General features: G+C 40.5%; 2 long non-coding RNA genes across 2 annotated transcripts; one reads left to right on the forward strand and one right to left on the reverse strand.

The window, feature by feature from the left end:
- Positions 1–2,103: 2,103 nt before the first annotated feature.
- Positions 2,104–7,590, reverse strand: LOC139558752 (uncharacterized). The gene is made up of 4 exons (XR_011671635.1): positions 7,417–7,590; positions 4,841–5,002; positions 3,080–3,241; positions 2,104–2,975 (listed from the first exon to the last, which is right to left on the reverse strand). It is a non-coding gene; the product is annotated as an uncharacterized lncRNA (long non-coding RNA).
- LOC139558753 (uncharacterized) lies at positions 5,397–7,889 on the forward strand. The gene is made up of 2 exons (XR_011671636.1): positions 5,397–5,576; positions 7,337–7,889. It is a non-coding gene; the product is annotated as an uncharacterized lncRNA (long non-coding RNA).
- The last annotated feature ends 2,939 nt before the right edge of the window (positions 7,890–10,828 follow it).

The following is a 10,828-nucleotide window of genomic DNA, read 5'->3' on the forward strand; positions in this document are numbered from 1 at the left end:
AGTTCCTCAGTTAGGTGGTTAACCGATTTTTGTACTCTAACGTCCTTGGGTAGGTGGAGGGAGTTTGGAAGGGCATCTAGGAATCTTTGGGTTGTCTGAGACGGCTTTTGATGACCCTTGGTTGAGGTCTGAGCAGATTATTTGATGCGATCGCAAACGTAACAAAATGGTGGTCCGATAGTCCAGGATTGTGAGGAAAAACATTAAGATCCACAATATTTATTCCACTGGAAAAAACTAGGTCCAGAGTATGACTGTGGCAGTGAGTAGGTCCGGAAACATGTTGGAAAAAACCCACTGAGTTGATGATGGCTCCGGAAGCCTTTTGGTGTGGGTCTGTGGACTTTTCCAAATGAATATTAAAGTCCCCAAAAATGTGAATATTATCTGCCATGACTACAAGGTCCGATAGGAATTCAGGGAACTCAGTGAGGAAAGTTGTATACGTGTCACGTTCTGACCATAGTTCTTTTGTGTTTTCGTTGTTTTAGTGTTGGTCAATACGTGAGCTGAGTGGGCATTCTATGTTGTCTGTTTCTATGTGGGGTTTCTTGTTTGGCCTGATATGGTTCTCAATCAGAGGCAGGTGTTAGTCATTGTCTCTGATTGGGAACCATATTTAGGTAGCCTGTTTTGTGTTGGGGTTTGTGGGTGGTTGTCTTCTGTCTTTGTGTCTATGCACCAGATAGGACTGTTTCAGTTTTTCACATTTGTTGTTTTGTAATTTTGTAGTGTTCACGTGTATCATCTTTATTAAAACATGTTGAACACTAACCGCACTGCGCTTTGGTCCTCTCCTTCGTCCACAGAAGAAAGCCATTACAATACGGCCCAGAAGGCCTGTAAACAGTAGCTATAAAAAGTAATTGAGAAGGCTGCATAGATTTCATGACTATAAGCTGAAAAGACAAACACAGTCTTTGTTTTGGTAAATTTAAATTTGCTATGGAAAATGTTAGCACCACCGCCTTTGAGGGATGCGCGGGGGATATGGTCGCAAGTGTAACCAGGAGGAGAGGCCTCATTTAACACAGTAAATTCATCAGGCTTAAGCCACGTTTCAGTCAGGCCAATCACATCAAGATTATGATCAGTGATTATTAGTTCATTGACTATAACTGGCTTGGAAGTGAGGGATCTAACATTAAGTAGTTTCTGTCTCCTGAATGAGCAACACCGGTAGAGCATTCCTACAGCATTTCCTTCCAGAAGCCATGAGAAAATTGTCAGGCTGTGGGGACTGTGCGAGGGAATTTATACTACTATCTGTGCTTATTGGTGGCACAGACGCTGTTTTATCCTTTCTTACACTTAAATGACCCCTGCCTAACGATTGCGTCTGAAGCTGGACTTGCAGCAAGGCTATCCTCACCATAAGGCGATTGTTCTCCTGTATATTACAGTACAGTACAGCGACTGTAATTAAAAGGCTTTATATTACTACTTAGCTTCGGCTGGTGGAGGTCGCATAGAACCATGTCCAGATAAAGTGTCCGGGGTGAAAAAGTTGAATGAAAAAAGTTGAGCGAAGGAAAAAAGAACAATTATAAACGGTAATTAAAAAGTAAAAACCGTAAAGTTGGCAGGTAGCAAAGAAATGTTAGCATTGACGGCATTGATATGGCCACCCCTCAGAGCCTGGTTCCTCTCTAGGTTTCTTCCTAGGTTCTAGGGAGTTTTTTCCTAGCCAACGTGCTTCTACATCTGCATTTCTTGCTGTTTTAGGCTGGGTTTCTGTACAGCACTTTGTGACATCAGCTGATGTAAAAAGGGCTTTATCAATAAATTTGATTGATTGATTGAATGCTCCTTCCTTACCTGTATTGATACGTCACATCATATGTTATAGATTTTTATAATTCTTTCATTGTTAATTAATAACTTCATCTTATATTAAATTAGAATGCATTTATTTTCACCTATGAAGGAACTTTTGTGGTGGACTTTTTTTATACACAAATCTTAAAGTGCCCTGAAAAGCAGAAAAATGGAACTGATATTAAGATTAAAAGCAAGAGTAATTCCGATAAACCTATTTACTGTGATAAAATATCGGGATTTTAATAAATGTATATGTAAATATTTCACTCGGTCAAATAGAAATACAAAAAAAATATTTTATTTGGGTACATTTCAACATTTGTACAATGAGAAATTAAATAATTTACCATTTGTATAAAGACCTATATCAAGGAACTTACCGCTTGATTGAATATAAAACATTAATATACACCAATTTTTGGCATTGCAATCCTATCAACCAGTGTTTTAATTCTACATTTTGAAATACACAGAGCACACATAAACCTCCATCAGGTCATTTTAAAACACACAAATTGTCAGAGAAAAAGATCGTTCTCCTACGCTCTTATTCGGTTTTTAAAGGGATACTTTAGGATTTGGCAATGGTGTCCTTTATCATCTTTCCCAGAATCAGATGAACTCGTGGATACCATTTGTATGTCTTTGAGTCCAGTATGAAGGAAGTTAGAGGTAGTTTTGCGAGGCCAATGCTAACTAGTGTTCATGTCATTGCGCTAACGCTAATTAGCAATTGTGCTAGCGCTAGTTAACAACTAGCGTTAGCAGTCATTGAGCTGAAAGGAAGTTAACAATTGCGCAAGTTAGCAACTTTATTCAAACCGCACGCAGAGACTTAAAACTGGTATCCATGAGTTCATCTGACTCTGGGAAAGTAGGGACCGGGCCTCATTACCAAAATCCCAAAGTATGCCTTTAACACTCTCAGGAAAGTGCAGTCAATGTGACTCTTGCCCTCTATGTGGCGCTCAATGTAATAGTGAACGCATGATTAGGCTGGCTGTCGAACCAAACAGTAAAGTCATGGAGTAACTGAAGACATAGCTGCCTCCTGCTGGTGTGGTGAGAGTGGTTGGCCATGTGGCGGTTGTGGTGAGGTTTGTTGATCCAATTGTAGAATTCTGTTGGTCGGTTGTTGGTCCTATTGTAGAATTCTGTTGGATGAAATTGAAGTATTTACATTAGGCTACATGTTACTTCAGGATTATTTCACCCATGTCTATTAACTGAAATTAATTAGGGACCGTTTGTAAATTACTGGTGTGGATGGCCATGTGGCGGTTGTGGCAGTTGTGGCGGTTTCTGGTCCTATTGTAGAATACTGTTGGTCTGTTGTTGGTCCTATTGTAGAATTCTGTTGGTCAGTTGTTGGTCCTATTGTAGAATTCTGTTGGTCGGTTGTTGGTCCTATTGTAGAATTCTGTTGGATGAAATTGAATTATTTACATTAGGCTTCATGTTCATTAAGCATTAATTTACCCATGTCTATTCTGAAACTGAAATTAATTAGGGACCGTTTGAAATTACTGGGGGGGATTACAATATAACTTTTCAGGTTTTACTGTTTAACTTCTTGCATCCTTGCCAAATGTCCTAATCTGCTTGCCTGCACTACGCTTTTCCACACACTATACCACAGGTCAATATAGTCTGCCAGTCTCACTGTCTGTCCTGCCCTCTATCCACCATTCATAGTGGTAGGTGGATCGTTGGTCCAGATCTGCAATAGGCTAACTAACAATCACACCACACATAAAATCATTCAAAGGCGCACCAGTTTTCTATATATATCCACAAAAACAAGGCAAGTAGGTGATAGGCAGCAGAGATGCAGGTGTGTCATGTCGTTGCTCATGAAAGAACTGTGAAGACATGAGACACGCAGCTCAAAAAGCTCCCCTGTTGATCTTGTTTAGGGATAATACAATGATCCTACCTAGACTAGTCTACAACACCACAATGCAATGAATCATTGCATTATTCTTTTCAAGTGAGAATAACATTCTACTCTAGGCTGTAAACTGCAACAACAACAAAAAGTCATTTGAATAACAGGGGAAAAGCTCTGTGATTTGAATCTTCCATTCGATTTGGATGAGTGGGTCTACTCTCGACCGTTTATAAGGTCTAGAAAGGCACAGCAGCAGGCCAGTCTGGCTTGATTTTTTACTTCTGATACTGAGATGCGCTGTCTGTGGGGGATAATCATTCTCCCAAATTGTCCTAGAATAATGTGGCCACATATAATCCCTGCAGTTATTCAGGAAAACTCAATGCGCGCTCTGCCTCCTCGCCGATCCGAGTGGCTATTCCTCCCACACCTGGAACCTAACACTTCAAAATAGCCGAAATATTTACCATTTCACTTTTTGTTTTAAACACAACCAGTTACAATGTTTAAATTGGATTAGGCTACTTCAAAAGTCTCCTGTAGGCTACCTGCTCACGTTCGTCCACTCCACTCTAATATAATTCAAGCATCCAAACTGTGCACCGGCTATTTCATGTATGGAAAGAGACATCTGTCACAAAACCCCAACATTTTTGAATGACATTGGGAGATTGTCAAGCCAAGCCTTTGATAGTGGGTACAAGGTAGGGAGGGATGTATTTTGTTTTTGTGGAGATTGACATAGGCGTAGTCTATTTGATTGTGGTGTTGAAACCGCAAATCATGATGTTGAAGCGCCCGAAATCGGTAATCGGTATGCAGATGTGGTCTTCTTATTGGCTGTTCGTTGTATATTAATTGGGTGCATATATTTTGTATAATTAAGCAATAATGCTCGAGGGGGTGTGGTATATGGCCAATATACCACGGCTAAGGGGTGTTCTTATGCGCGACGCAACGCGGTGAGGTTTGTTGATCCAATTGTAGAATTCTGTTGGTCGGTTGTTGGTCCTATTGTAGAATTCTGTTGGATGAAATTGAAGTATTTACATTAGGCTACATGTTACTTCAGGATTATTTCACCCATGTCTATTAACTGAAATTAATTAGGGACCGTTTGTAAATTACTGGTGTGGATGGCCATGTGGCGGTTGTGGCAGTTGTGGCGGTTTCTGGTCCTATTGTAGAATACTGTTGGTCTGTTGTTGGTCCTATTGTAGAATTCTGTTGGTCAGTTGTTGGTCCTATTGTAGAATTCTGTTGGTCGGTTGTTGGTCCTATTGTAGAATTCTGTTGGATGAAATTGAATTATTTACATTAGGCTTCATGTTCATTAAGCATTAATTTACCCATGTCTATTCTGAAACTGAAATTAATTAGGGACCGTTTGAAATTACTGGGGGGGATTACAATATAACTTTTCAGGTTTTACTGTATAACTTCTTGCATCCTTGCCAAATGTCCTAATCTGCTTGCCTGCACTACGCTTTTCCACACACTTACTATACCACAGGTCAATATAGTCTGCCAGTCTCACTGTCTGTCCTGCCCTCTATCCACCATTCATAGTGGTAGGTGGATCGTTGGTCCAGATCTGCAATAAGCTAACTAACAATCACACCACACATAAAATCATTCAAAGGCGCACCAGTTTTCTATATAAATCCACAAGAACAAGGGGAGTAGGTGATAGGCAGCAGAGATGCAGGTGTGTCATGTCGTTGCTCAAGAAAGAACTGTGAAGACATGAGACACGCAGCTCAAAAAGCTCCCCTGTTGATCTTGTTTAGGGATAATACAATGATCCTACTTAGACTAGTCTACAACACCACAATGCAATGAATCATTGCATTATTCTTTTCAAGTGAGTATAACATTCTACTCTAGGCTGTAAACTGCAACAACAACAAAAAGTCATTTGAATAACAGGGGAAAAGCTCTGTGATTTGAATCTTCCATTCGATTTGGATGAGTGGGTCTACTCTCGACCGTTTATAAGGTCTAGAAAGGCACAGCAGCAGGCCAGTCTGGCTTGATTTTTTACTTCTGATACTGAGATGCGCTGTCTGTGGGGGATAATCATTCTCCCAAGTTGTCCTAGAATAATGTGGCCACATATAATCCCTGCAGTTATTCAGGAAAACTCAATGCGCGCTCTGCCTCCTCGCCGATCCGAGTGGCTATTCCTCCCACACCTGGAACCTAACACTTCAAAATAGCCGAAATATTTACCATTTCACTTTTTGTTTTAAACACAACCAGTTACAATGTTTAAATTGGATTAGGCTACTTCAAAAGTCTCCTGTAGGCTACCTGCTCACGTTCGTCCACTCCACTCTAATATAACTCAAGCATCCAAACTGTGCACCGGCTATTTAATGTATGGAAAGAGACATCTGTTACAAAACCCCAACATTTTTGAATGACACTCGGAGATTGTCAAGCCAAGCCTTTGATAGTGGGTACAAGGTAGGGAGGGATGTATTTTGTTTTTGTGGAGATTGACATAGGCGTAGTCTATTTGATTGTGGTGTTGAAACCGCAAATCATGATGTTGAAGCGCCCGAAGTCGGTAATCGGTATGCAGATGTGGTTTTCTTATTGGCTGTGTGGTGCATTGGCTGTTCGTTGTATATTAATTCGGTGCATATATTTTGTATAATTAAGCAATAATGCTCGAGGGGGTGTGGTATATGGCCAATATACCACGGCTAAGGGCTGTTCTTATGCACGACGCAACGCGGAGAGCAGTAAATATAAATATTTTGTCATACCCATGGTATACGGTCTGATATACCACGGCTTTCAGCCAATCAGCATTCTGGGCTCGCACCACCCAGTTTATAATCATAAATATAACATAAACATTTTGAAAATTTGATTGATCTGATTTCCCCCAGCTGATAATTTTTTGCAACCGCCTCTGATTGTAGTGTAATGACACAGGCAGGGAGAGTGAGCTCGTCTGTGGTGGTTGGTGAACCCTCAACATTCTGGCCCGTAGCCCTGCGTAGCATCAGCTGTGCCACAAAAGCATGCTGTGGTGGCAAATTCGATATCCACATTTATAAACATCGAGTCACTACAGGTATTGTCATAATCATTATTTTTGAGTTAATTCAATGAGGGGGGAGGGTGTGCAGTTTTATTTTTAAAGTACAAGGGGAGGGTCATGTGAAAATATCTTTCATGTTGGGGAGGGGGCTGCATTTGTTTTATGAAACCTCGAGTTGGACCCCCCCCATCCCCCAGTAATTATTTTTACTGACCCTTAGGCTATCCATTTTAAACATTGCAATTTTCCACCTTTGTGTTATTAAAACTGCATGGGGAAACATGTTGGTGCAAATATAAGACAGGGGCTCCTGGTTTGACTGTTGGCCTGGATTGGGGTCCCTGGGCATGAAAAGGTTGAACGCCCCTGACCTAATGTCACTTTTGAGCTTATAAACAGTCCAAATAAAAACATTGTTCTATAACTACATTTACTCATTGAATGAGCCTCAAATTATTGATCCTCAAATTTCAACATACTGCATCAGCTATAATCAGAATTGTTGAGTTCACCAAACACTCTAGATCTAATCAGGTCTCCATCGTTTCTTTCTCTTTCTCCCCCTGCAGAGCCTTGCTAAGAGAGAGGGATGCTAATGAGTTTAAAACTTGTTCAGCTATTATTTCTGAATAAGGAATAAGTACATTACCTGTGCCATGCTGGATGCCAGCAAGGCCAGTGTGCCGAGTCCCAGAACCAGGTACTTCATATTGCAGAGAGGCGAGGTGTCTCATGGGCCAGATACTAGAGGAAACTGCTGTCCTGGGTTGACTATCCTGGGTTTGCTATCGTTGATCTGATCTGGTTGTTGTTGAGACTCCAGCTGAAAGTGAGCCTGGTCTTATATAATGTGTCAAAATAACCCTCCCCACCTTAGACACCGGCTGTCCAGGAAACAGCCCTGACCAGCTAACATTAGATAAGGGGGACAATAAATGCAAAGTTGCCAAAGCATTGTCCATTCATTCTCAAGGACACTGATTCACTGTCTGAATCTATAATTTACTGTTGTTTATCTCTGTTTCCTTGTTCCGTGCAATATAATATGTTTTCCAGCAGTAACAATATCGATGATGTCAGGCATTCAAAATGTTGCACCAATAAACTTGACTTCATATTTCATTTTACCTGCCTTGTAGTTCGATACTTGTAATAATTCTACGTTGTGCTGTGTAGATTTTGGCAGACATTGTACGCTAATGTCTACCTCAGTAACAATGGAGATGAATGCCCATTTTAAAGTGCTTGAGATTGTGCATCGATCCCATTTTGACCAGGGCCCATAGTAGTGTGCACTATAGGCATTAGGGCTTTCATTTGGGAAGCCCCTTAGTAACCAAGAAAAAACAATTACCTGATTAGATTCTAAGATTCACACAGGTGTCGAGTCGACCCCATGTCAGCTAGACGCTGCTTATCACTTATAACATGCGTACATAACGGACCAGATACTTAGGCTAACTAAGCAATACGGCCCGATACACCACAAACCCCAGAGGTGCCTTATTGCTATTATAAACTGGTTACCATCGTAATTAGAGCAGTAACAATACGTGTTTTGTCATACGGTCTATGGTCTGATATACCACGGCTTTCAGCCAATCAGCATTCAGGGCTCGAACCACCCAGTTTATAACATTCTGTTGAACCCTTGAGGAAAATGTGAGTGCTTTAATCTGGTATGATTGACATGAACCAGATTATAAATGACAGTTACTTGGTAATCCATACCACCCTCCAAGCTACGGAAAGTCGTTAGAATGGCTCCCTCACCACTTCACCTGTTTCCTTATGACTGAGACATGAAACACTTTGTCTGGCTACCTGACTCTTTCTGCGGTCAACAATGCTACATTGTTGCATGGGTTGCAAAACCACAAAAAGTATTTTTTCAACAAGTCAGTAAATGTATTCTCTCCCAATTTCCCGAATTCAATTTAGTTAATTTCCAAGTTAACAGTATCTCCCTCAAACTCCCAAAACAGCTCAAATAGTTTATTTACTATCAGGCTAACAACTATTGTCCGTAAGAGTATTCAAGAGTAGTTTCATGTCACAATTAATAGTGTAACTATGTCGTTTCGTGTTCTCTTGAATTGGGCTTGTCCTCCTAATAAGCATTTTGTTTGAGTTTGTGTGGTGTTTGTATTGCTAGTTACTGCTAACTGGGGTCATTCTGACTCCAGAGGCACAGTTTTGATCATAGTCCAAAGGTGGTTTATTCAATTCTTAGATTTTTTTCATGACTTTGTCAATCAACTTCTTCTTAATAAATATAAGTTACGGTATAGTGTTTCTTTATCAATATGGACTTATTAAAAATACAAGTCATTTGGGGTCATTTTGACCCCGGTCAAAAATACCTAATTCCGCCTATAGGAATTTGATAGATAGGACCTGTATCAGTGATTTGGACCAGATAAACAGATCACCTGCAGAGATATAACACCCTATTTACTCGCCTTGAGATAGAAGCTGTTTTTCAGTCTCTCGTTCCCAATTTTGGCATCGTTCCCATTTTTTTCTATACCACGTATCTTGTAACTGTGTGACTACAACACCCGATGTCACAGGAAGGCCAAAAATATAATCAAGGACAACAACCACCCGAGCCACTGCCTGTTCACCCCGCTATCATCCAGAAGGCGAGGTCAGTACAGGTGAGTACAGTACAGAAGACAACTTCACAAAATTAATGAGTCCAAATCGATGTGGCCGCAAGGTGTGCGCTGTTATGATTCTAAACGAGTCGGTGGCTCGTTTCAGCTCCTTGTATCTTGTTATTGATACCATGTGTTGTTATGAGGTGTTTTGACTGATGTCATGTCTATACTAATATGTGAAAAATTTGCTAGCTAGCTAACCAACAACTGTACCGATTTATTTGAGAGACAAGTTCTCATTATGCAAATATTTTTATGTTTTCGATAAACCTTTGGAGACAGAACATGTTTACATGTTGTCAACAGTCTAAGGCTGTCACGCCTGCTCCCGCTCCCGCTCCCCCACGCGGCCCATCATTACGCACACCTGTCACCATCATTACGCGCATCAGCGCTTCATGGGACTCACTTAGACTCTATTACCTTATTAATTGCCTCCCGTATATCTGTCACTTCCTCAGTTTCTTCCCCGTGTCTGCATTAATGTCGTTTTGTTCCCCCTGTCCAGACGCTGTCCTTGTTTTGTTTCACGTCGGTTATTTATTAAATAGTCACTCCCTGTACTCGCTTCTTGTCTCCCCGCGTCTGTCCTCACAAAGCCAACCCCGTCTGTTTTCCCCCATGGTTGCGCACGTGTCGGTTTTGTCGCTAAACAACCAACCTGTAGTTATTCTAGGGCAAATCTAAAAAAAAAACATTTTTTATTTGAATCTAGGTTTCTCTGGAATCATGATATTAAGTTATACCTATTATCAGAAGGTGGAGGGGGACCTACATCAGTCAATTTAACCAGACAGATCACCTGCAGAGATGGAGCACCTTATATACTCGCCTGTGGTATAATTGGTACCAAATCCAAATGACCCATGTATGCTTAGTTGCAGTCAAAACAGCTCATACAAGTCTGTCAGTGGTATGAATACTTGGTAGAACTGTAATACAAATACCAGCTTCCCTCTAAATGTACACATAGGGCTGTGTTTGTGTGTATTTTCAGATTTTTGGTTATTCTAAGGGAAATGTTATATAAATACACACATTTCTAGAATATCATCCAATATTCTATATGTGCAACTTGTTATGGTGTTTGAGTTGGTGTAACATTTGGTTTGAAGTGACTTTGAGGATTTAGGCATGCTTTTTGAGGGATCCTGCCATAGGCCCTACCACTACCAGTGTTTCACTAACAGCGATGCTAATGCTGGCTGTGGGGTAAGTAAATGAAGAAAAGCAAGCAATATTTTTGGTCATTGTCTCTCAAGGTCAATGGATGAATCACTTTTTGTCATATAACCATATTTCAAATGTTGCTGTACCCATTAAATGGCAGTCATTTTTACCACATAGATAGGACAAAATTAAAATATCGATATTTTTTAAGTACTACAATACAATGGT

Source organism: Salvelinus alpinus, chromosome 29 (genome assembly GCF_045679555.1).
Source record: "Salvelinus alpinus chromosome 29, SLU_Salpinus.1, whole genome shotgun sequence".
Lineage (NCBI taxonomy): Eukaryota > Metazoa > Chordata > Actinopteri > Salmoniformes > Salmonidae > Salvelinus > Salvelinus alpinus.